This window comes from Notechis scutatus, chromosome Z, assembly GCF_049901735.1.
Source record: "Notechis scutatus isolate UNSWTSFEM ecotype Mainland chromosome Z, rNotScu1.2, whole genome shotgun sequence".
Classification (NCBI taxonomy): Eukaryota; Metazoa; Chordata; class Lepidosauria; order Squamata; family Elapidae; genus Notechis; species Notechis scutatus.
Window position 1 is genome coordinate 58,275,585 of NC_142025.1, and position 23,113 is coordinate 58,298,697.

The window sequence follows — 23,113 nt, forward strand, 5'->3', positions numbered from 1 at the left end:
CATCCTTATATTCCATTATAGTCTTCTATTCATGTATACATTCAATATTTCATTATATTGGTTCTTTTATGTTAATCTTCATATTATTCAAATATAATATCACCACTATATTGTATACCATTATTTTCCCCATCTCCAATTCTATCCCAGTTCTAACTTTTAGTTATGCCACTACAGTTCCCAAGAATATTCCCTTTTTTAAATATAATATTTCATTCCTCAAATATATCCTTCCTTTTGCCACAAATGAAACATCAGTAATCATATTTAGTGCATTTGACAAGTCCTTGTAACTCTATTAATAATAGTCCTATTCATATTAAATCACTACTTTAACAATCATTCAAGTTCCATTTAATTAATATTTCAATACATTGTTTTTATACTAATCACTACTTTAATTATCATTCAAATTCCATCTCATATATTCCATTAGTCCCTGTCTCACTAATTTTCAACCTTATTCTAAATTTAATTATATCTTTACCGTATTAAGAGAGAAAAGAAAAAGAGAAAATAAATTTAAAAAGAACAAAGTTTTTCTTTAGTCATCATCTCTTATTTGTTTTAACATGTTAAACATTCTCTTCATAGCTCGTCTCCCATATTCCTTTCTCAAATCTTTGTCCCTGTCTGCCTCCATACCGTAACCTGTCATTTTAAGCTGTTCTCCCTTCTCCACCCTGTTCCATTGTCTAACTTTCAAAATGTCTGCTCTTGTTTTTATCTCTCTCTCTCAGGGGAATCATTTTGCAATTATTCCCTCTTTTCATTCCACACTCTCTGCTTATTACAGCCATTATTATTATATTTGTTGTCTTCTTTCTCATCATCATAGTCTATTTATTGATTTTTTTCTGTGTTCTCTTCTGATCCTCTAATTAATTCCTCTTCTTCTTGTGTGTCTCACTCGCTCCTTTCCAGCCTTTCCTCTATGCTCTGCATTTTATTAAGAACTCCCTCCCAGCTGTCCTTAATAGCCTTAAATATCAACGCCATTTCTGCCCAGTTTCCGTTTTGTTCTTGCTGGTAAAACATCTCATTTAACTTCTTTTAATGTTTTTTTTTTTAAATCCAATAATCTAAACATCCAAAGACAAATCAAATATCCATGACAAAATCAGTTCTCATATCTTATTTCTTATATCTTATTTTCAATCCTTTTGTTAAAACTTTCAAAGTCACTTCAATATTAATTTCTGCTTCCTGGGAATATCTTGTTCGCTGGTGACGCAGTTAAATTCTGTTATTTTAGCCAGTTTTCAATTTTAAAGTATCATAGTAAAAAATCCAAATTTTAAAATATCTGGTTCCAATATTTTAATATGCTTCCAAAAAACAATTTGTCCTCTTTGAGATTCCAATTTTCTGTATTTTCTATGTTCTGAAAATTACCTTCTCTCCTCCCCCCCCCTTTCCATTTTTAGAATTTTGCTCTTGGTGCTTATACCGCCGCTTTTAATGTAACAGTGAAATCCTTTTTTCCTGGCATAAACTTTTTGGGGTAAATTTTAAATAGTTTTTCTTACCCAGTTCCATATATCATCCACTTTCTCCTCTCCTGCACAATGCTTCGGTGTTCACAGCTGTCGCGACTTGGTGGCAGCCATTTTGATCAGCCTCTTCTCACCATCATGGCAAAGAAAAGCTCTAGGGTTCCACAGAGGAGTTGTGTTCTCCTCTGAGACCTCACAGAGACCTCACAGAGCACCCCTCCACAGCTTCACTGCCCCTCCAAGGCGGTTTTCAGCTCCTTTCGGAGTCCACAAACAGCTGAAGACCAGTGCAGGAACGGAGCTTTCCGTTCTCTGCTACTGGGTTTGTCGCGATGTCAACTGGAAGTCCCAATCTGAAGCTATTCTGTTCCACATGAATCTACAAATAATGAAGCACACGGTGACTTCTTTTTTTGGAATCTGTGGGCTTTCTCAATTATCCAGTGTGTTTAGCAATACTTTCTTGTGCCACTTGACCTTTTCAAAGGCAGCTTGAACTTGGCTTCTCTTTTTTATGTAGGGCTTTAATCTGTGCTGAGCACTATTTTGCTAGAATGTGTAGTTAAGGATAGTGTACAATAGTTTGCATACTGGATCACGTCTCCTTTCTTTTGAATTGGAATGTAGATCAACCTCTTCCAATTAATTGACCCTTGTATTATTTTCCAGATTTGCTGCCATAGTTTAGTTAGAATCTTTGCTACTACTTCTGTTGCTTGCCATATTTCAGTGGACATTGGTTCCTATAACTTTTCAACTTGGTAATGAGCAGAGTGCTGACCACACTGCATCTACTAGATCTAGATGTATGAAATATCTTCTAAGGTATCTTGGATGTTGACATCTCTATAACACAGTGTCTCAGTATACACTTTCCATCTTAGTTTGATCAATATTAAATCAATTACTAATTGTCTACTGGCACCCTTTAACATACCAATTTGAAGTTGGAACTTCCTTCTAAGTTTGAACCTCCTGTAAGTATATGTCATATTTTGTTTGCTGCTGTGAGAGTTTAACCTTGTTCGTATTGCACAGTTACTTTGAAAGTAGGTTTATATACATTGAATAAATAAGTGAAAAATGAATAAATAAGTGAAAAATGCACTTTCAGTATTTTGGACAAATTTGCCTGCTTCTACCCTAAGAAAGGAAAGATATATTACTGTATTAGAATTGTAGGCTTATATCAAAAACCATTATTCTTTCTCAGTGTCTTCAAATTGTAATGATGCTCTTAAATAACCTTTCCCCACATTCTGACATTATTATTACTTTGCATTTCCTTGTTTGTCTCCAATTATTGACTATAGGTAACAGGATTAAAGAAACTTGTATTGAATTTTTTTGCTAAGCCACAGTGTGGTTTGTTTGTTATTGGTTTAGTATGATGTGTGAATTCAGTTACTGTGTTAAGCCACAGTGTGATTTGTGGCAACTGTCCCCAATTGTGATATGTGGATCACAAGGATTCTGCAAGGAAAGTTGAATTTGTTGAGATTTTGGCAATTATTTTTTTAAATCTTTCTGGCCATTGATTGATTTGGAAGCCCATTTTTTAATTACAATTTTAATCCTAATTTCAATCTATCACTAAATTTATATGACAACATGCAAATATTGTGATGTTTTAGAATCTCTAAAGATTTTGGTCAATTTTTTAAAATGCATTTTTATTTCATTTTGACGTTTTGTGGATGCCATGCAGGGTATCATATGTTTGGTTGTTCCTGCAAAATCCTGCATTGTCAATTCTTATATGAGGGTCCTCAAAAGCTTTTGATGCAGCTGTAGTGGTTTCATTAATGGAAGAAAACAGGGACCATAGTTAATGGCTCAGTCTTATATATGAACAAGTCACCATTGCTATTTTAATAAACCATTATTATAAAATAGCACAAATCTCTGTGGGAGCAGAGAAAAACCTCTCAGACCAGTGAGGAATGATAGGCAGCCATTATGAGCTACCAGAAGCTGAGGCAGCCAGACCAGAAAGTTAAAAGAAGATCATCAAGCAGTGTGTTTGTTCTAGGTGAGATTTTTCTAACCTCTGCCTTAAAAGGAAAGACTTGGTTCTCCCTCAAAAGTGGATTTAATTGAGAGTGAGACTAAAGAACAGGAAGTGGGATTTTAAACCTTCCACTTCTGGATTTGGTGGCAAAAAGGCGCTCAATCATTAATAATAATTAAAAATAAGACACAGAAGAACTAATTATTTTGCTACAAAAATATGGAAGAGATAGAAAGGAGAGATTAAGGCACTACTGGGGTGAAATTCTGTTGTCCTTTTTTTTAATTAAAAATTGGAAACTTTTCACTGTAAAAAGGAAAAAACTTCAAGCTTTAAATTAAGGAGTGATGGGACTAAAATAGATGAAACAGATCAAGTGCGCCATCTATTAGTACTTGCTGGCAGAGAACATGTTTAAGAAGTGAAAGGACTTTTGAATAGACATGACCTCGGGATGTTGATTATAGTGAATGAATCAAGAACAATCTTTTGATATCTGCAACTTGTTTTGCCTGGAAGACTGGAGCAGAGAGTGGAAGAACTATGACTGTGCAAAATTAGCAGCTCTCTGGCTTTATCAGATAATAAACAAGTAAGCAGGCTGCTGCTGGGAACACTGTGAATAGAACACCTTTGGATTTTCTTTTTCCTTCTTTTGTATTTTCCTGCTTGCCTTTAAGACTCTCAAAATCTAGAAATTGGGAAAATATAAAGACTTGTCAAATTGGACTGGATTATAATTCTCTTTCATGGAACATGACTAATTCTTGATATCATAATTGGAGAAGGAGAAGAAAGGAAGAGACTAAAATCGTTCTACAAGAACTCTTGAGATGTTGTGTGAAAGATTGTTGGGGACATTTGTGGGCCTAAGTGGATTACAAATAAATTTTGATAGCCTATACACCAAAGAGGAAAAGAAGAAGAAACAAAGATGACCTGTGAGAGATATTTTGGTTTGCCTTATAAAATCTGTGAGAGGCAATATTTTGGATTTGGAGGACTTTAGGAAACTAATTAGTATTCATATTCTATTTCTACATAACATTGTTGTAAAAAAGAAGAGAAGAAGGTTGAAAAAACTATACTTAAAAGTATCTTTGAATCGATATATTACAGGCTATTTGGATAGAAGGGGTAAAAAGAGGGATAGAGGAATCTACTAATGGGAATTTGGTTACAAAAAAGTATATTGAAGTTGGGAGACAACTGGGAGGGAATAGTGGAATACTTGGAAGTGTGTTGTGAAGCTATTATCTATTTCATGTGTTAATATTGAAAGATGAAGAAAACTACTTCAGCTCCCTCTTCAGCAGCAGCATCTGCTGCCCCAAGTCCGGCAAGCCAGAGATCCTTGGACCATTTTCTATTGCAGGAAAGAAACGCAATGCAGTCGGAAACAAAAGCGATGTTCAAATCAATACAGGAGTCAATGACCAAACTACATGAAAGAATACAAAAATGGATGATAAAGTGGAAAGTATCCAACAAACAATGATAAAAAATGAAGAAAGAATTTAGAAAGTAGAGGAAAAATCAGAACAAACTGAGAAAAAGATGGTGGAAATGGATCAGAGACTAACCCAAGTGGACAAGAGCCTGGAGGCCTCAATAATATCCCTGGAGATGGAAAAAGCTGAATACTTCCTAAGATTTCAAAATATAGAAGAGAAGGGAGAAGACCTCCCTGATAAAATGGCAGAGTTGTTGGCTGAAATCTTGGAAGTGAGCAAACAGGAGGCATTAACAGAGATGGATGAAATATTTCAGGTCCATACAGGCTATGTAAGGAGGAACAGACTCCCCAGAGAAGTACACATTAGGTTCCTGAAAAAAATGACCAGAATGGAAATACTTCAAAAAGAGAAAGGAAAGCCAATGGTGTACAAAGAGAAAGAAATAATTATCCTAAAAGAGATACTGAAAAGAGTGTGAGACGTAAGAAGAGAATACCAATCTGTGGCAAGAAAAATGATCAAATATGATGTACATTTTAGGTGGCTGATACCTGAAGATCTATTGGTGACTTGGCATAAAAAAGATATAGGCTAGATTCAATAGATAAGGTGATTAAATTTGATTAATACTTTGGCATGGAGGAAGAAAAGGAGAAAAGAGATAAAACAGATGATAAGAGACAAAAAGTATCGGATGAAGAGGAACCATTACAGCTAAAAGGGAGTGAAAGGGAGCAAAAAGAAAGAGCGGAACAGGAAGAAGCTAGAACAAAAGAACAGAGAGAAATAAGAACCACTAGAAGAACTAGACCGATCTACAAGTAAAAAGATGGAAAAAGAAATTATGTTGATGTCAGTCAATGTTAATGCTCTGAACTCTGCAATGAAAAGGAAAAACGTTTTCAATAATTAAAAAAAAATGAATTCAGATTTGATTTGTCTCCAGGAAGTACATATTAAAAAAGCCCATTATAAACTATTGGAAAATAGGGAAACTATATGTCTCATTAGCACAACAGAAAACAAGAGCCCTCTTCATCAAAGAATCAAAACAAATTTACAAACATGAAGAGGGAAGAATTTTGTTATTGGAACTAATGATGAATTATAAACGGACATTATTAACAGTAATATACGCACCAAATACTAACCAAGAAGTTTTTTATAACAACTACATAAAAAAAATTATAGAAACAGAATATGATAACATCTGTATTGTGGGAGATTTCACCACAATTATGGATGTAAAATTAGACTATAAAAGTAGCAAAACAAACCAAAAAAACTAGGAAAACGTTACCAAAGACCTTTTTTAAAATGATAGATGAATTAGGTCAGCAGTGGCTAACCTTTTTGGGCTCCCGTGCTGAAAACAGCACATGCACTTGCACGCTCGTATGCCAGCACCCAGAAGGCAATGCATGCAGCACCCTGCCCTCTGCGCATGTGCACGTGACCCCCCCGTGTACCATGCACCTCTGCACATGCGCATGAGACCCACACATGCACCCCACACATCTCTGCGCATGCACGCGTGTCTCCCCCCCCCATCAGTCAGATACCTGACAATTTGGCAGGCCAGCGGCACGCAGGCATGTGCAGTGGGACTCTTCCAGGCAACCTCTCACGTGATGGCAGAAGTGGCTCTGCATGCCATAGGTTCGCCATCACGGAATTAGGAATTAAAGATGCTTGGAGGAAATTAAAACGAGAGAAAAAACAATATACTTTCTATTCAAACATGCATAAATCATGGTCTACATGATATAAATGTCATCGGAATTACAAGAGAATATACAAGAAGTAGATGTGGAGTCAAGTATTTGGGCAGACAATGAAAGTTAAATGGAAAGAACAAAAAAGAAAACCAAGATGGACATTAAGGCAGTCAGCATTAGAAAATAAAGAGTTGAAACAGAAAACGGAGAAGGAAATGGAGTTCTTTTTTAAAGAGAATAAAAATGGAGAAACGTCCCTGCAAAATGTTTAGGATACTGCCAAAGCATATTTCAGGTGATTAGCGATCTCCTATAAAAGAAGAAAAAATGAAGAGGAGGAGGAGAAAACATGAAAGGTATTAAAATAATTAAGAGACTTGAACTGGAACTAGAGAGAGACCTGCAAAAACTAAATGATAAAAATCAAATGGAACTAGTAAAATATGAATTAAATATTCTAGAAAGAGGAAATTGTTATGTCTGCACAGGTGCGAGCAGAGGCTTTTCCTTCTGCCTTGCAAGTGTGGATGTATTTTAAACTTATTGGTTAACGGATGACAGCTTCCCATAAAAGGGGCTGTCAGCCGGGAGCTGTATGTTGGTTTATTGTGAGTTCTTATATTGAATGAGTGCTACTGGAATCTGAACCCTCATCTGTTGCCCACGCCAAACATTGCATTGGCAATGAAGTTGGGATGCCTTGGCTCTGAACCAACACAGACAATTGTTGATAAAGAGGCCACAGAGATTAAGGGGTGTTAGGAATGTAAGTCACCTAACAGCTATCTGGGTTGGAAATATATAAACCAGCATAGACATTTTAAAATTGTCTCTTTAAGGGAATGCAAAAATTCTAATTGGGTGTGGTTTCTCAAATGGCCATAAGATGGAGCCAGAAACCTGGATTGCTTAGTCTTAGTCTGAGTCTCAGAAGAGAGTGAAGTCTCAGTGAGTCTGTTTCCTTCTGTTGGAGAGTTTTGCCGTTCCTCCTAATTGACTGTTATTCTTGGATTTGATGTAAGTCTGATACTGAACTGTTTTTGACACTGGACTTTGTTATTGGATTATCCCTGGATTGAAAACTGACTGATTTACCTGTGAATGACTTTGGACTGCTTGTTTTGAACTTTGCTTAAACCTTTCTGGAAGTAAAAACCTACATTTACTGTACAGTGTATCTGTGTGCTGTGTGTGTATTATTCAAACACTACTCTCAAATACATCTCCCTGTATGCGCTCATTCTCCTAACGGGGAATTACCTCAACACTGGTTATGGGCCCAGGCCATACCAGGCTCAGATAACTGAGAGTTAGTGTGAATACACAGTACTGTATACAGACAGCTGTTTACTGTTTAATTGTGGGTTACTATCCTGGTAAAGATGGCACAAGTCACTTCAACAAGTCTATCACTGATAACCCAGTTGGATGGAACAAACTATGTTTCCTGGTCTATGAAATGCAGTCTACTTCTTCGTAGAGAAGGTTGATGGAATGTAGTTCAAGACCCACTGGATGTAAATGCTTGGAATCCAGCTAATGAGGACGATGCCAAGAAGCTTGCTGACTTTAAACAGAACAATGAATGAGCTCTTTGTATAATTGGACTAACACTGAGTGACCAGCAGCTAGTCCATATTCGTGGAGAAGAGTCTGCTGCTAGGTGTTGGGAGAATTTGAAGAGAATTTATGTTCATGACAGTGTAGGTGCACACATGCATCTTACACGTAAACTGTTTAGAGCACGTCTTCTGAAAGGTGGAGATATGTTAGCTCATTTGAACTTCATGAAAAGAACTTTTCAAGAGTTACATGAAAAAGAACTGATATTTTCAAAACTGCATCAAGTTTACATCATTCTTTCCTCATTGGATGAAAGTTATAATGACTATGTATCTTCTGGAAGTACTGCCCAGAGATAAACTGACATTGACTGACATAACTGGAAGATTGTTAGAAGAAGCAAGAAGATGGCTGGATAGGGACCAACTGAGGAAGGAACAACCACAAGAAGAGGATTTGTCTTCAACTGCTGTTAGGAAATGTTTTTCTTGTGGGGCTAGGGGACATATAACTAGATTCTGTAAGAAGGGAAAACAACAGAATACTGGTAATCACCAGAAGGCTAAGAAGAATGTTAGTTTAGCTCTGTCTAGCAATTCAACTGTAAACCATGATTTATGGGTTGTTGATAGTGGAGCATCACAATGCATTACTAAAGATAGAGAGAGGTTTGTAAAGATGTCCACAAGTAAGCAACATGTATCATTGGCAAATGGATGGAAGATGAAAGCATCTGGTGAAGGTACTGCATATTGTTCATGTATAAATGAGCATTTAACTATGTTATATGTACCTAAACTGAAATTTAATTTGTTATCAATAAGGGCTTTAGTTAATATTGGTTATGTAGTAACCTTTAGGGGAGATAACTGTATAATAGAAAAAGAGGGTAAAAGTGTTACTGCTACTTTAGAGAATGATTTATATGTGATACATGATGACCAGTTGAAGATGGCTAACTCAGTTTATAACAATGTTAAGCCACATGATGAATGTATACATTTACTACATAGACATCTGGGGCACATTAATTTCAAAATGCTCAAACAAACTGGTGAATTGTCAGAGGGAGTAAAATTGAAACCCTGTAGCAAGTATTTAAACTGTAATGCTTGTAGCCAAGAAAAAAGTAAGGTTATTCCTGCAAACAGACTAAAGGGGTTTAAGACCAAAGAACCTTTAGAGGTTGTTTTTGCTGGCATAATTGGTCCTAAGAAACCAAGTTTAGGAGGTGCCTGTTATATTTTGAGTATTATGGACCATTACTCACGATATGGTTTCTGCTATCTTATGAAAAACAAAACATAAACATTCCAACGTTTTCTTTAACTGGCTAATGTTTGCTGAGAGAAAAATGAAAAGTAAAGTAATTACTTTAGTTACTGATAATGGGACTGAGTTTGTTAACAAAAGATTCCGAACAATGTTGAAATTGGCTGGTGTTGCGCATAAACGTTCTGCATCTTACAGACCACAACATAACTCGTTTGTAGAACGAAGAGGGCAAACATTACAAGCCATGGTTCATACTATGTTATCTGATTCAGGTTTGCCTGAAACACTGTGGGGTGAAGCCATAATGTGTAGTAATCATGTATTAAACAATGTAGTTAATACAACAACTGGAGAATTGCCATTCACTCATTGGCATGGCAGAAAACCAAATTTAAGTTACCTACACACATTTGGAGCTCCAGCATGGGTGCATATTCCCTCACAAGTAAAACTGAAAGGGCAAGCTAAGAAGTTATTTTTTGTAGGTTATGAGGCTAACCATAGATCGTTTAGATTTTGGGATCAAGGCACAACTCATGTTTATTATAGTGCTAAAGCAAAATTTCTTGAGCACGTTGGATGGGATAAACTGGAATAGGAATCCAGCAATGGTATCATTATTGACACCCAAATAGTCCCTAAAGATAAAATCAGTAAACCACGAATAGCCATTAAAGAGGAAGAACAGGAGGAAGTAGGAGAACAGGCACAGGAGGAGATAGAAGAACAGGAGCAGGTGGCACAGGGAAGTCCACCTTACTGGATTACCAAGACGTTCAACCCATGTAACACGACCACCTGATAGATATCAGGCTAGTGTTGTATGCCAAGTGAATACAGTTTCAAGTAATTATAATGAACTAAAACTGTATCCTGCTGAGGATTAGGCTGCTTGGCAGGAAGCAATGGATAAGGAACTAGAATCATTTAAAAAGTTGGAGGTATATGAAAACGTTAAGTTACCACCAGGTAAACATGCCATAAGATATAAATGAATATATAAACTGAAGACTTGTGTTGATGGGACTGTCACCCATAAAGCCAGGTTAGTAGCACAAGGGTTCAATCAAACAGCAAATGACTATGATGAAGTGTTTGCACCTTGTCTGAAGGCTACTAAATTAAGGGCAGCATTAGTGGGGCAGCTAAAGAGAAATACATTATAAATCATTTGGATGTAGAAACGGCATATCTGCATGCACCGTTGCAACACACTATTTATTTAAAGAAACCTTTAGGTCTCAAAAATGATAATACAACTGATTATTGGAGATTGAAAAAGAGTCTATGGTTTGAAGCAATCAGGATATGAGTGGAACCAATGTATAGTTAAAGAATTAACTAAGGCTTTGTAGCTGGCATGGCTGATCCATGTTTGTTTAAAAGAGAAAATAATGGTGTCATGTCATGTCATTATTGCTATTGTTTACTGCATTAATCACCAAAACTGAACAAGAAGCTACTAAAATAATCTCACTGTTAGAAAAGAAATTTAAGATAAATAGTTAGGAGAAATCAAACAATATCTTGGTTTAAAGATAGATAAAACTAGGGGAGGATACAAAATCTCACAGGCAGATAAAATTAACCAATTACTAAAAAGTTTTAAAATGGAACTTTGTAAACCAGCTAAAACACCAATGAGCCAGGAGTTTAGCCATAGTGATGTTCAAAATCCTATTTTTGATAAGAATATTTATCAGTTCTTGATTGGTAGTTTATCTTACCTCAGTAATTGGTCAAGGCCAGATATAGCATACAGTGTTAATCAATTAGTGAGATTTAACGCTGAGCCGACTGAAAGGCACTGGCAAGCTGCTAAATGTGTGTTACGATATCTGAAACAAACAATGCATTATGCATTGTATTTGGAGCCTAAAGATGAACTGAGCTTAACTGCATATGCTGATGCAAGTTTTGCTACAGACATAAATTCATGAAAATCTACATCGGGTACTGTAGTATTATTGGGAAAGGCATTGATTGGATGGAGATCTATTAGACAGAAACATCTAACAATGGAGGCTGAATTCTCATGTTTGTCTTTACTATATACAGATTTAGTTTTGTATAAACAATTATTGATTGATATGGGAATTAATGTAACAGATTCTATTGCAGTTTACGAAGACAACCAATCAGCAATACAGATGGCTTCAAATATTGCTGTTAAAACAAGAACGAAACACACAGATTTAAGATATTTAAATGTGATACAATGTGTGCAAAGATGATTAAGCTAGAATATTGTATATCAGAAAACAATATAGCAGATCATTTTACAAAGGCCCAAGGCTCTATAAAGCATAAAGCATTCTGTGAGGATTATGGACTTAGAATGTAAGGTTGTATATATTGTCCTACCCAAAAGGGGAGAATGTTACGAATGTAAATCACCTAACAGCTATTTGGGTTGGAAATATATAAACCAGGATAGACATTTTAAAACTGTCTCTTTAAGGGAATGCAAAAATTCTAATTGGGTGTGGTTTCTCAAACGGCCATAAGATGGAGCCAGAAACCTGAATTGCTTAGTCTTAGTCTTAGTCTCAGAAGAGAGTGAAGTCTCAGTGAGTCTGTTTCCTTCTGTTGGAGAGTTTTGCCATTCCTCCTAATTGACTGTTATTCTTGGATTTGATGTAAGTCTGATACTGAACTGTTTTTGACACTGGACTTTGTTACTGGATTATCCCTGGATTGAAAACTGACTGATTTACCTGTGAATGACTTTGGACTGCTTGTTTTGAACTTTGCTTAAACCTTTCTGGAAGTAAAAACCTACATTTACTGTACAGTGTATCTGTGTGCTGCGTGTGTATTATTCAAACACTACTCTCAAATACGTCTCCCTGTATGCACTCATTCTCCTAACTGGGAATTACCTCAACAAGGGGCACATGTGAGTAGCAACTGTGTTGTTTTGGAAAGCGGATGGCAAACCCACCACAGTTTGTGCCATTTGACCCTGAAACACAGACATGGGATTCTTACTTAATCTTTTTTGACTGCATATTGGAAGCTGACGACTATACAAATATCACCGATAACTGCAAATGAGTGCTTTTCTTCAGCATTTGTGGGAAAGAAATGTTTGAGATGCCAAGGGCTCTCATTGAGCCCTTCAGACAGTTCCTTGGGACACATTTTAAGCAAATTGCGGGAACATTATGTTCCCCGACCATCTTGTATCACTAGAAGACATGCTTTTTATCATAGGAACCATGATAGGAGTGAGTCTATGAGTTGTTATGTGGCGGCCCTCCAGAAGGCAGCTACTTACTGGGAATTTAGCAACCTAGACGAAGCCTTTCGAGACAGATTGGTCTGTGGGGTTCTAGATGTCAGGTTACAGAGATGACTACTGGCTAAACTGACATTAACACTACAGACAGCATTAGAGGCGCAAGCCACCGAATCATCGAATAGATTGATGGAAGAGATACAGAAGTCATCCAGCCCCCAGGTGGCTAGAAGGGGGGCAACTATCCATCTGGGAGAGGCGGAATTACAAGGGGACACAGAAGATGAGGAAGACAATTATGATTGTGTCCATTGGTTAAGAGCAGCCAACAAGGATTAACAGAGGATCAGAAGCTGTCCTCCTCATGTATAGGTTGTGGCGGAAATCACTCAAGGGCTATGTGTCGCCATAAAAACACTATTTGCAGAACAGTGTGTGAAGAAGGGTCATTTAAGTACAAATTTGCTGTGCTGCGCTGCCTGCCACCCCAACAGGACAGACCCCAATTCACAATGCTGGGGGGAAGCGAGGCCTGCCAAAATCTATATTACCATCTGCATTGCGGGATCACCTGCCAGATGGAAGTAGATACGGGGTCAGCAACAATTGTGTCCTGGTAGAACCTAAAGAGATTGTGCCACACGGAGCCGAGCGGAAGCTTACTCATAGCCATTGCCGCGTGAGAGATTATCAGGGGAATAACATCCCCATTAAAGGAAAAGTTTTTTTAAAAAAGAAAAAAGTGAAAAGAAAGGGTGGAACGTGGAAACAGAACTGAGAGCGCCACCTAATGGTAAAGGAAAAATTTCAGTGACTCTTTGAAAAGTGCTTGGTCTTTTTAAAATTGGAATTTGAAAGGAAATAAAAGGAATTCCATTACAATAAAATAAAAACCCTGAAAAGTTAAATACTAGAATATTACAAGGAAAAAAAGATATGTGAAGAAATTGCCCTGGGATTATATGGAGACTTTGGGAAAAAGTTGGAAAAGAAATTAACAAGAGGAACCTGGAAACAAAAATTTATGGATACTGACTGTTGAAATTAAATATAAAAGATGCTGGTTGTGATAAACTACTGAACAATTGGACTGGACATAAATATTAAAGAAAGAGGGGGGGAGAAGAAGAAAAAGTGTACAAAATGGGAGAAATATGTGTGGAAATAAAATTGGAACTACAAAATATGAAGGAAATGATGAAAGAAAGCTTGGAAATGTGCAGTATTAAACCACAAAAATTAGAAATGTCGATGCAGATTGAAGAACAACAGAGAACCAGAGGGGGAGGAATTAAATAAAGAGGAAACCAGCCTTAAAGAACAAGTGGAACAACGAACATTAAAACAGGGGGGAAAAGAATTAAAGCTAAAAACTTGAGGTTTGATGTATTAATTAAAGGGGGAATTGTTTGGAAAATTAAACAAAAGGAAAGGAAACAGCAGAAGAGGAGATTACAGAGGAAAAATCAAGAGAGGGAGTGGGATAAAATAAATAATTGGAATAAGAAATTGAGGAAAATAATAAAGGGAAAAAAGGGAATTAAGAGAAAGGACCAGAAAATGATGGGAAGCAGAAAGCATACAAAAATTAAAAGAAATTAGGGTGAGAGGGTGAGAGATAATGGGTAGAAGAAGGACAGGAAAGGGGATTCTGCAAGGTAACGTCTGGTGATACATAAGAACATAGATTTAAAAATAGAAAAGAATGGAACTGATTTTTTTTCATAAGGATTATTATTAAACCAGATATAGATTTAATTGAAATAGATATGGAAATGGGAATTTATTATTAAGTATATTAATTAATATTTAATAAAGTGATGAATAAAGTTAAAATGAGCTATGAGAATAAAGCGATGAATAAAGTTAAAATGAGCTATGAGAATTGTAATGGAAAGACCATTATCAGTTTCTAAAATAGTGGTTCCCCAAGTGGGCCCCCTGGAGGGGGTGGGATGCCTTAGGGGGGTGCTAAGAGGCAAGGGGGGCGGCAGGGGGTGCTAAGAGGTGGCAGGGAAGTGTTCAAGGCGTTGGCCCTGCAGGCTCACTGAATGCCGGCCACGCAGCCCATTGACTGTTTCATCGCTCCGTAGACGGCTCCTTGAATGCGGAGCCCGCACGGGGCGAGCCTTGCCAAGCCCGGGGGGGAGGTGGGAGGTGGCGGAAAGGGGGCTCCTTAGCCTGAAGGCTGCCCTCTCCGGTGGAAGCGGTGGAGGTGCACTAGAAGGCCCGAAAGCAAAACCCTCCCAAGGCATGCAGTGAAAGGGGTGGGTGGTCCAGCGTTAGGGCCCCCTTCCCTGGAGAACAAGGAAGCGTGCAGCGCCTGCCTGGCCTCCGCCTCTCCAGCCAGCCGGGCTTGCGCGCAGGATGCAGGTGGGTGCAGCTGCAGCTCTCCAAGGCACATGGCTCAATTTGGTTCGGCTCTACGTGGCTGGCCTGGACCTAGAACCTAGCCTCCCTCTGCAGCCTAGTTCTTCCGACCGAGCCCTGCACTTGCTTGCTTTCCAAGTGATCGTTCCCACCGCCACCACCGGTCTGGGCTGCTTCTGCACGCCTTCCGCCTCCTGGGCAGAGCATTGCAAAATTGGATGCCAAAGAAAGAACTGGCAGGGGGCTGGAGAAGGGGCAGAGGGGCAACTGCATTAAGGAGCAAGAAGATCTTAGCCATGGTTTATTGACTAAGCCGGAATCAAACAGCATGCTAAACTCTAAAGAAAATGGCTGGGTTGATATATTCAGCCTGTGTTACTCAACCTTGGCAACTTGTGTGGAATTCAATTCCCACTCTGGCTTTGCTCTACTTTCCCAAAGTGCTGCCGCTGTCCAATTCTGTCTGTCTGTCTGTCCATCCATCCAAAAGGTCTGCCTGCCTGCCTGCCTGCCTTCCTGCCTACCTACCTACCTGCCTGCCTACCTACCTAACTATTTACCAATATAGATCTATCTATCTATCTATCTATCTATCTATCTATCTATCTATCTATCATCTAACTACCTACCTACTTATCTACCAATCTATCTACCTACCTACCTATCCATACATTCAACCAAAAGGTCTGCCTGCCTGCCTGCAATCTATCTACCTACCTACCTGTCTCTCTCTCTCTCTCCCTCTCTCCATCCATCCATGTTCGAGGCGCCGGCCCTGCAGGCACATTGGGAAAGTAGAGAAAAGCCAGTCTGTGAGGGAGGGAGGGAGAGGGAGAGGGGGGAGGGGGAGGGGGAGAGGGAGGGAGGGAGGGAGGGAGGGAGGGAGGGAGAGAGAGAGAGAGAGAGAGAGAGAGAGAGAGAGAGAGAGAGAGAGAGAGAGAGAGAGACCTGAAGCATCAGATTGAAATGAGGCCTAGTTTAGACTGAGGCCTTTTTCCACATTGAAACATCTTTCCCAGCATCTTTGCCAGCACATTGAAACGTCTTTGGCTTCTATTAAAGGTTTTGTGGACAAAACATAGTCAACACTATCAGAAAGCTCTCACATTTTGTTGAGGCTTTAAACAGGATCCATTGGACCAGATCTCCACCCTAAAAATTACTTTTCCCCAATGTATTACAGTGCCAATTCTGAAGAAGGCAAAACCAAAATGTACTGGTAAATTGTGAGAAAACACACACACACACACACACACACACACACACCCTTCTAACCCTGCTGGAGCAGGTGATTGGACTAGAATAGATATCTCATTATCCTTCTCCTCCCTCCCTCCTTCTTTCTTTTTCTCCATCCCCCCCTCTTTCTTTGTCTGTCCCTTTTTCTTTCTTTCCCTTTTTCTTTTTTTCCTTCTCTCTCTCTCTCTCTTTCCCTATCTCAGGCTCACCCCATTGACTTACTTGACTTGCTTGGGCAGGTCCCTCCAGTGCAGTGGGTTCAATGTGGTGGACCTGCGGGGCCGGCACCTTGAACACGGCAGTGGCGGCGTGTTTGAAAAGTAGAGCAAAGCCAGAGGTTGGTAATTTTTGCTGCAAAGAATCACAAAAGCTTCTGGGTTGTGCACAAGAAGGGACACACGTCTGCGGCTTTGCTCCGCATTTGGAAGGCTGCCCACTGGGTGGTCGAATGCATCAAGAAAGACACCAACGCTGGTTCTATCTCGGGTAAGCTGCCCCGATCATCAGCTCGGGGAAGCTCTTTTATTAAAAACACATAGTGATACGTCATAAGCGGTGAATTCTATCCAATCATTATGTTACATGAGCAGAAATATTAGTGGACACATAGTTACATCCAATTACAGTGCATAAGGTCAGTTTAGAGGGTACAAAGTAGCCAATTAGCGTTTGCAGTCCAGTTATTAGCCCATGGTGACGTGTTGTTGATTGATGTTTTTTGTTCCTGGTACGCTTTCAGCCTACGTGAGGCCTTGAGGCCTTGAGGCCTGGTATGTACCGAAGCTATTTATTACTGCACATGTCAATGCAATTCAGCAACATAAAATAAAGAGATACAAATAAAACAAATCAACAAGAATCGGCAAAGCATCTCTGATTAGATTTTATTCACTCCTAGAATCTAATCAGAGATGCTTTGCCAATTCTAGTCCAATGACCTGCTCCAGCAGGGTTAGAAGGGTTAGAAGGGAGTGTGTGTGTATGGCTGTCAAAACTCCAAAAACAGGTCAAGTATCTCTGAGGAGGCCAGTCATAAATTAGAACACTTGCTAAACAACCGGCCATTAACTGAGGACCACTTGTATTTGGTTTGCCAGTCACCTGGCCATGCCCACCCAGTCACATGACCACCAAACCACACCTACCCGGTCATGTGAACAGCAAGCCAGCCAGCCAGCCAGCCAGCCATGTGACCAGCAAGCCACGCCTACCCAGTCACGTGACCAGCAAGCCACACCCTCAAATTAGGCCACGCCCACAGAAATTTGAATCCCACCCCTGGGTGGGGGGCACTGACAATGAGTTTGTAGCACCAAGGGGGCGGTGGACTGAAAAAGTTTGGGAACCACTGATTTAGAATGTAATTAAGTAAAAGAATACAATGCGGAATCTGACTCAAATATATATAAATGCATATGTGATATTTAGTAGTTAGGAGATTATTGTTATTAATGTAGAATGTGCTAATTAAAAAATGACTATATTATGATAAATCTTTATAAAGATTTAAACAGAATAAATTGGGGGAGTGTATAAGGCAAACTCAAATTGACAATTAACGGGGACAACTTTTGGATTATTAGAATTAGGATGAAACCTATTGAACAATGAATGGAATAATAGTATGTGATAAAAGTATAAATGTGACAAATAAGAGTAAATTTGTGTAATGAATATAGAAATAAGAATCTTAGATAATATATAAAACAAGATATGAGAATATTTAAAGAAAAATGAAATAAGTTATGATATGAATTGGAATTGGATAAAATAAGTGTAATGAATATAAGAATATCTGAGAATAAAGGAAACTGGAATAAGTAATAATATGATATGAAATTGAATACGAAAAATGAATATGTAACTATGATCATGTTTGTATTGAAATCTAAAAACCTGGAACCACACTGTTTACCAAGAGATGTTTTTTAAAACATAAAAACAAAAAAATTATTGGGAATAAAAGAAGAAAACATACTTTAAGATAAAATTAAACAATATATGGAAGAAGCCAATCAACCTAAAGTTCCGGAAGAAGTGAAGACAATGTTGAATGAAAGAATAACAATGAATTAAAGGAAGCAATTAAGAGGCAAAAAAATAACAAGACACCAGGACCAGATGGCCTGCTGGCAGAATTTTATAAATAACTACAAGAGATCTTAGGTCCATCTATGCTTGAAATCTACAACGAGGCATTGTTCGAAGCAAAGATTCCTAAAATATGGACGGAGGCAATCATAACATTGATACCTAAAGAAGACTCTGATTTATTACAAATAAAAAACTATAAACCAATACCATTGTTAAATGTAGATTATAAAATTTATGTCTCAATAATTGCAGAAAAACTGAAAAGATTCTTGAACGACTTTATACATGTAGACCAGAATGGCTTTTTACCTAAGAGGCAAATAAAAAATATGCGAATAATTCTGAACACACTGGAATACTGTGAGACACATTCAGGAAAGCAAATGGAATTGATCTTTCTTGATGCACAGAAAGCTTTTGACAATCTGAGTTGGCAGTTTATGTTTTTACAACTAAAATACTGTATATGGACTTCAGAGAGAAGTTTATTAACATGATTAAGACGTTATATCATAAACAAACAGCAAAGGTAATTATAAAAGGTGATATGACTGAGAATTTTAACATAACGAAAGGTACAAGGCAAGGTTGTCCCTTATCCCCATTGTTTTTTATATTAACCTTAGAGGTATTAGCCAGAAATGTTAGACAAGATAGTGAAATAAAAGGCATGAGAATTAAGAAGGAAAAGTATAAGCTACAGGCCTTTGCTGATGATTTGGTGTTTATTCTAGAAGACCCACAGGAAACAGGACCTAAATTAATTGCAAGGATAGAAGAATATGGGGCTGTTGTAGGATAGAAAATAAAGAGAAAACAAAAATATTGGTTAAAAACTTTACAGATAAACAGAAGAATTTACAAGAATGATGAACATGCAAATTGTAAAGAAAGTTAAATATTTAGGGTTTCAATTAACAGCAAGATGTGTATCTCTCAAAGAAGATAGTTATGATAAGCTGAAAAAACAAATTAAAACAGATTTGGAAAATTGGAAAAAACCTACAATTGTCCCTATTGGGTAGAATAACTACAATTAAGATGAATATCCTACTGAGATTATTGTATCTATTTCAGACAATCCCAATAAAGCGGGGGGAAATAATATTTTGAAGAACTAAATAAAATGATATTAACATTTGTATGGCAAAGTAAAAAAGCAAGAATAAAATTAAAAATATTACAAGATATAGAGGAGGTTTTGGCCTTCCGGACTGGGAGCTATACTACCAAACATCAGCACTTATGTAGGTGAAAGAGTGGATTAATTTGAGAAATACAAGGTTATTAATACTGGAGGATCATGATCTGCAATTGGGATGGCATGCCTTTTTATGGTACGAGAAGGGTAAGATACATAGCTACTTCCAGAGACATTACATTAGGAATGCATTGCTGCAAGTATGGACCAAAATTAAAGAGCAACACTACCTGAAAGTGCCAGTTTGGTTATCTATAATGGAGGCATGGATATATCTTAATGTTATAAATTAGGATAAAATTACAAGATACAAGGACATACTAAATGAAAGGGGAGAACTAAAAACAAAACAAGAACTAAATAGACTAGGGATTGACCTATCATGGTGGCCACAATTACAGACACAATCCAGATATGAAAAAGATAGGAGGGAGTATGGGTTTTATAACAAATCAAATGAGTTACATCCGATTTTAATGGGAACAGATGAAAAATTAATTAAGAGGATATAATTATTTATTAACTAATAGATTGGAGGAAGAACAAGTAAAGGAAACTATGATAATTTGGGCTAAGGGTTTTGGCTATACAATAGAATTGGACAGGTGGCAGAAATTATGGAATAGAAACTATAAGCTTACAATGTCAACAGTATAAAAATCTCTAAAATGTTTTATAGATGGCACCTTTTATCTGCAAGAATAGTGAATATGTATAAAAATAAATCTGTGAAATGTTGGAAATGTAACCAAATACCAGGTTCATATTACCATATGTGGTGGACGTGTCCCAAAGCAAAAAAAATATTGGAAGAAAATTCACATATGGCTGGAAACTATGACAAAACAACATATAGACTTGAACCCTGAGATATTCCTGCTGGGCATGCTACCAGAAAATTATAATAAAGGGAATACATATTTAATGCTACATATTCTAACAGCAACCAGGATTGTATACGCATAATACTGGAAAAATGAAGAAACCCCTACAGATGATAATATAATAAAAAATAATAATACTGGAATGCAGAGAAATGGATAGGTTAACCCTAAAAATTAAAGAAAAAGAAGAGTCGTAATATTTTATAACATGGGAACTTTTTTACCAATGGCTAGTTGATAGATACAGAGGTTAGATGAGTAGATTTATGTGAAAATATGGACTACATGGAAAAGAAAACTGACTAATATTTTGATGACTATATAATTGATGTTAATATGGAAGATAGTATACTTTTTAAAAATGATCGATACCATCTAATATATGATTATATGTACATGATTAGAACAATTTGTGATACAGAAACAATAAAAATATTTTTAAACCATTATTCAAATAAATTATTGCTTAATGACTATGACTGAAATTATTGCAAAATCAAAATTCAGACAATCCTGAATTAATTCTCTTGAGCCTTGTTTTTTGTTCATTTTAGGTTTGAAATGGAAAAAAAATCACTTTTAATTTTCAAATTGCCAGTGATTTGAAGTATGTTAACGTTGCTAGATACGTGAAATGAATACTGTATTATTATTTCTGGAACTGTTACTATTATTACTATTATTATTTTTATATTACATTGGAGACACATTTTGCACTAGAGGTCCAGTTGCCACTGGGACAAGAATAGGTAAAAGCAATTCGTAGACAAACGATCTCTGATAAAGAATTGTAAATTCGCATCCAGTGAAGACATGGCCAGTAGCTGACACACCCAAAAAAACTCCTATCTCTGGACAGTCATTTTTCTTATTCAACAACAAAAGGAACAGGTTTCATTTTGTTTATTTGACTTTTTGGGATTAAGGAAAGTCTCAGAATCATCCCTTAAGATCCTCTGATAACAGCAACATCTGCAAGCAGTTTTAGAAGCCATGCTTCCAAAATAGTTGGTGAACTGAAGCTGGGGTTGGTGGGGCTGAAACCACATCATTGTTGGATAAAACAGTTGTTTTGGAATCTATTCTTCAAATGCACAATAAGCTTTGCTCTTCATTTCTTATCTCTATTAATTAAAAGAGATTCTCTTTAGTACAGCTTATCACTCCTTTTTCGAAACTGAACAGCATTCTAAACGACAAGGAAAAAGGTTGCTAAAGGCAGCCAAAATAAGGAAGCGTGAAGTATTTTTTCTTTTGAAATATAAGGATAAAAGTTGTGGTCTTAATTTACTACTTTTAAAATAATCTGTAGCCTTGTACTGTTTTGTTGTGGGTGGTTGAAAATTTCCAATTTTCATGAACTCTGATTAGCTAGAAAAAGATAAAAATAAAGAAATAACATTCTTTGACCACTAGAGGGAGCTACAAAGATGTTTTACTCTGAACTGGAATCTCTCATTTTCAAGGAGATCCTTGAAAAGTCCATACAAAAAATTGTTTATACCATAAATCAATTAGAATCCAAATATATTAATTATACAGAGGATATTTAAAAAGAACAAGAAACAAAATTAGGTATAGAAAATTATCAACCCACTGTGCCAACTCTACAAATACTGGACAATGCAAATACCTAACTGTACCCTTGGAATATATATCTGATATTAGCTTTTATTATGATGATGGTTTGAATATAACCCTCCCAGTGCCATTGAAACAAGAGTGCCAAGTAAATTCACAACTCTCAAGAGGTCAAGTTTGCAACTTTTTCTTTGTGAATGCTAACAAGATCAAGAATTCTTTGAGGAAAAAAAGATATAATAGACATCTTAGGGAAAGAAACTTTATTCTATGAGGATTTGTTCCAGTTTAATCTACCACGTCCAACAGAACAACTTTGGGACATTTTTTTCATGAATACAAATAAGGCTGAGAACTTTTTGAAGAAAAGAGACTTGATAAGACATCCCTGAGAAGAAAAAGATTTCATTCTATGAAGATAAGCTGGATGGAGTGGCTTAAATTTGACTTAATTAGTTAGAATGGATTTTTATAAGTGTGATATATGTATTGAAAGACAGCTTTAAGATAGTTTTGTATATATAATGAGTTTATTAATGCATGTCTTCTGTCTTTTTACATAATAAAGAATAATTCCCAAGTTTGTAAAATACTATTGATTAAATTTGGAAATAAGAGAAGAAAAGATCTACTCCATGAGGATAAACTGGAGGAAGAGATTTAAATTCAATAAGCTAATTGGAGTTAATTGGATTTATATTCATGTGATATATTTAACTGAATGAAAGTTCTAATGTTTTGGATTCTGGGTTTAAAATGAAAGATTTTTTTCATCCCTTTATATAGAATACTTGAGTATTTTTAAAGTTAGTAGAATAGCAAAACTAGAAAAAGTGTTTTCTCCCTTTAGGGTTAAAAAATGCTGAAATAATATAGAGGATTCCCTTAATATAAATTATGATAAAGATTAATGAGTTAACAGAAGCAAAGAGAAGCAGAGATGGTCAAAATGATTTTTTTATCTAAAAAAGAGAATATATCTA

The 23,113-nt window shown here is 36.8% G+C and overlaps 1 protein-coding gene and 1 long non-coding RNA gene across 6 annotated transcripts in view; one reads left to right on the top strand and one right to left on the bottom strand.

Annotated features, from left to right (window-relative positions):
* The window catches only part of LARS2 (leucyl-tRNA synthetase 2, mitochondrial), a 185,223-nt gene that overhangs the window by 130,481 nt on the left and 31,629 nt on the right, over positions 1-23,113 (bottom strand). The window contains exon 1 of one of the 5 annotated variants that reach the window (XM_087945570.1): positions 1,530-1,656. The exons of the other annotated variants lie outside the window; for them this stretch is intronic. The gene's annotated coding sequence lies outside the window, so the exon portion shown is untranslated. Of the gene's footprint in view, positions 1-1,529; positions 1,657-23,113 lie in introns of those variants that run through there. 5 annotated transcript variants of the gene reach the window in all.
* On the top strand, positions 10,554-12,317 carry LOC148128886 (uncharacterized). The gene is made up of 2 exons (XR_015746002.1): positions 10,554-10,611; positions 11,892-12,317. It is a non-coding gene; the product is annotated as an uncharacterized LOC148128886 (long non-coding RNA).